Source organism: Salvia hispanica, chromosome 2, assembly GCF_023119035.1.
Source record: "Salvia hispanica cultivar TCC Black 2014 chromosome 2, UniMelb_Shisp_WGS_1.0, whole genome shotgun sequence".
Taxonomy (NCBI): Eukaryota; Viridiplantae; Streptophyta; class Magnoliopsida; order Lamiales; family Lamiaceae; genus Salvia; species Salvia hispanica.
This window is the reverse complement of record NC_062966.1, coordinates 3,419,975-3,424,658: the sequence shown is the minus strand read 5'-3', so window position 1 is coordinate 3,424,658 and position 4,684 is coordinate 3,419,975.

Here is a 4,684-nt window from a genome sequence, read left to right as displayed (position 1 = left end):
CCATAAAAGAAGATGCATTTGTTGGTATGAGTAGCTCCTACCATATCTGTTAAGCTTTCCTCAAATGCGGTCTCATACATGCATATCCTCATAATCCCTCTAGTTCTGGTGTGTTTCGATTCATTCATGTCCCCCTCCGCTTCTAATGTAGGAACCGCTCATTTTCCATGCCTCTGCATTGGCATCACTTTCCTACTCTTGCCTCGGGCGTTACAGGGTCGTTGGGCATGTTCTCGAATCAATATGTGTTACAAAGCGAGGAGTTGGGTGTTGCATCATCGACTGCTGAACCACTCGGCGAACAATGAGATCAACTCAAAGGACTATTGTGTGTGTCCAATTCATTTTCATCTCATTTCTTTACCTTTTTTCAAGTCTTTTAGGTATCATAACTCAACATGTATATTAAAATACCAACGTATGCAATATGATACCGTAATTCACATTATATATATTCAAAATGAACTAGCCTTAAAAAATACTCCCTCCGTCCCATAAAAATATATGCACTTTCCATTTTCGTCCATCCTGTAAAAATATTAGGGGTGAGTATATTCGGGTTTCGGTTCGATTTTTTGCTAAAACTAAACCAAACCCGAAAAATCGAATTTAGTTCAAAATCCAAAGCGAACCGAAACCCAAAAGCCAAAAAACCGAAAATCGAACTTCAAAAACCGAACAAAACCGAAAAAATCGAAATTTTCAAATAAACTGGAGTATATATTAATATATATATATATATATGTATATATATATAATTTATTTTATTTTATCTATATAGAATATAAATAAAGGGGTGCGTTAAAATGACAACACCTAAAGTAACATCATACCACCATTCCTAGGCAATCATTTGTACATGTAGACGAATAATCAGTTGCCATGTGGCAATCATAAAAAATGCTCTAGGGTAAAATTTCTCGGCCAGCAATATCCAATACGCTACACAACAATTTACAGCAATTGTTTATCGGCCAAAAATATCCAATATGCTAGAAAACAATCTATAGGTTGATGTGTAGCGTTTATACTATTGTTGTGTGGCGTTTATAATATTGCTGGATACGTGGTGTCACAGTGTCACTTTAAGATGTGTTGTCATTTTAACACAAACCTATAAATAGGGGTGTGATCAATTGCTAACTCTTCATAAATTGCTAACTACAACTAATTAGAGATCATAAGATGTTTAGAGATCTAGTGGTCTATAATTTGCCATGTGTAAATTTGTATTTTTATTATTTATATTTAAAAGGATAATTAAAATTCTCAAAATTAGGGTTTTGGATCAAAATGTTATAGTGTATTAAACATATCAATACAATGTCTTGAATATGTCAATACAATTTCGAATTGACATTTTATACATAGTATGTTGACATATTGTGATAACTACATTAACATTAAACTGTTTCATAAAAATCCGAACATATGCAGGTGAGATCTCGTTAGAATCCTTATATAACTATATTTAATTTGATATATGTTGAGTGCAAAAATAATTTAAATTGTGATAGTTATATGCATTTAAAGTTTTGTGATATTTTTCAAAAGTTAGGTGTAACTAATTTGTTAATACCCTTATTTACATTTTTTTACAATGTGTTGATATTAAGAGTGATAGAGTTTGCATACTAGAAATCACGTTTCGAGTGATTAGTATACTGTAAAACTCTTATTTCATTTTCCAAGGAATAAAACAGATTATTTTTGTCATAATGTTGTTATGTTTTACATTTAATGGATGTTCATGCATGTTTAAATTTATAAGTTAACTTAACAAAGTCTATTTACATTTTTTTACAATGTGTTGATATTAGAAGTGAGAGTTTGTATACTAGAAATCATGTTTCGAGTGATTGAATATTGTAAATAAAACTATTATTTTATTTTCCAAGGAATAAAACAACATATTTTTGGGTCACAATGCTGTTATGTTTTACATTTAATGGATGTTCATGCATGTTTAAATTTATAAGTTAACTTAACAAAGTCTAAGTCTTTGTTTTAGTAGACCGGTTATGGGCGGCGTCCACTTTAAGGTAACACGGTCAGTCCTAAACAAAGAAAAAGAAGAATTTCACAACCTAGATGAAATTAGACTATCCATCAAAAGGTTTGAATGTCACCGATATTTCAAACCAACCAAAATAAGTGACATTGGGGGTATAGCACAACGGATCTAAAAAAAGACTTGTCCAGGCACTAAAAAGGGAGGTCTTGATAATATTTGTTTTTAATCAAATAGGTTAGCTTTGAGTATACGGTATTGTTTTGCATTACTTTGATTTATAAAATTTGGGCGGTTTTTGACCCCAATAAACCCATATATGGGTTTTATTAATATCTCGGTGTGGTTTGCTATTATACAATCGTGCGGAGAGTCTCTTTTGAAAATGTCCTCAAGAGGGGGCTTTTTTTATTTCCAACTTTGCTAGGGGAGTTTAATTACTCTAGAATAATAAATAAGCGTTTTCATGCTAAGCCCACTTTGAAAATTTAAATTAATTAAGTCCATAGCGCATTAATTAAAATGGACTTTTTTTATCTTCCCGGGGAAATGAAAGTTAAAAACAAAACCCGATTATTATAATTTTATTTGATGGGGAGAGTTCAATATTACTTTGGGTACTTAATATTCCAATTAAACTTATATTAAATTTAGTTTAATTTAATTAGTAAAAAGTAAATGATGAGCTCATATCCAAAACCTTCCATAGATCCCCGCCCCGGGGCCCCCAAAAAAACTTAAATTTAAAAAGGGAATAAAAGGGGAATTTAAAAACAAAGTTTTAATAAAATAAAATTTTCGGCCCCCCCCCCCCATTGAGGGGTTCAAATTTTTCCTATTCCAAAGGGATTTCTTTTGCCTTTTTTAAGTCCTAGATTCGGGGGACGCCCACAACGGAGTACATGGGAACCAGAAAAATTTCCCCGATTCAAAGCCACGTGGGGGAAGGGGTTTTGCCATCTTCAATTTTTTGGGGAATTAATTAGGGATTATTTCCTGTGAAAAAAGTTTTAGGTTTTAATATTCTTTAAAACATGATTAATTAAGTTATGAGCATGATACATATAGAATTCAGAAAAGATTTTGTCTAAATAATCCCAAAAGGGTCCATTATTATGTGATTTATTTGTGCAATTAATAATTGTTAAATTATGTTAACCGTCGCACCCCCTTTAAAAGCCTTCCCCGGAGTTGATTGATCTTGGCCTTTTATTTAAAATCTAATGATATATCTATTGTAGTTACCCTTAAAGAAGAGTTAGCAATATAACTCACCACCTATAAATATATAAAATATAAAATTAAAAATATATATAATACATATTATATAAAAATATTTTAAAAAGAATATATATTATAGGTATATGATAAATATATTGTTAATAAGAAATATGTATAATATTATATTTAAAATATAATTCATTTTTTTAAAGTTTTTTTTTTTTGACCGAAATGAACCAAAACTGAAATTTTTTTATTTTTTAAAAACAACCAAACCGAAAATCGAAAAAAAAAAACGAATTTCAAAATTTGTTTTTATATTCTTTTTGATTTATTTTTTTTTTTTTCTCACCCCTAAAAAAATTTCATTCATTTCAAAAAATTTTTATCAATTTAATAATATAGGTCTCACTATCCACTAAAATGACTTTAACTACCATTCTCCCTTTCTTTTTCTTTACCATACCATTCTTCTTCTTTTTACTTTTTCCAAACCCTTCTTCTCCTCTCTTTCTTTACCTTTTTGTCTTAATTCTCGATTACCCCGTTTTTTTTTCTTTTCGGAGTGAGTATAAATTTCATGTTTATTAGAAATAAGCTATCAGAACCCCTATCTACCCAGATGGAAAAGATAAACCTAGGAAATTTCTTGAGAGCACAAAACCGGGGAAACACGGAAATGGTTGGCCAATAGAACCCACTTTGTAGGATTTTAATCTCCTTTTACTCCAAAGGTCCCCCAGTTTGGGGACAGGGCATCTTTTTTACTATGGTTGGCATCTTTCTCTATGGCCCAAAATTCTTGTGGTACCACCTCCTAAGAATCGATCTTAACCTCTTTAAAAAAGTGGGGGTTGTCCCAAACATAAGATCTAATATCTCTATAGAATATCTTCCTTTATAAATGATCGGGGGGTACCTTGGCGCCAAAAATTACAAAAAACCAAAAATGGAAAAAAGCTTGAGTGGGAACAAAAGCTCATCGGGTCCTCACCCATTTCGCAATAGGTCTTTCCTTCCACCGGTGCTCTAACCATGACAAATGATCTGCCATACATTCTCACATCCTTTCTGCCCCCGATCTCGACATCAAACTCTTGGGGTAGAAGATCCAGGGTTTCCTTGCCGCCCCCCTTCTTTTAAACAAATGTCAAAGCGCATGGTCAAAATGTAAAAATGGTCTTAGTTCCAACAAGATAAGCCATGAATTTATCAAAAGAATAAACTATACAAAAATTCCCCCTTTTTATAGTCGTAAAATTTTTTGTGCGAACAAGGTTCTGTTTTCGTAATAAATGACCATAAAAAAATCTTATCTCTCTTTTTTCCCCAAAGGGACCCAAGAGCTTCGCTTGGGGACACATATTTCAAATGGTTGGTCCAACGGGGGGGGATGGGCGCGCACAAAGCCTTCTTCAAATCTTCAAATGCCCCAAAAAATCGATAAAATTA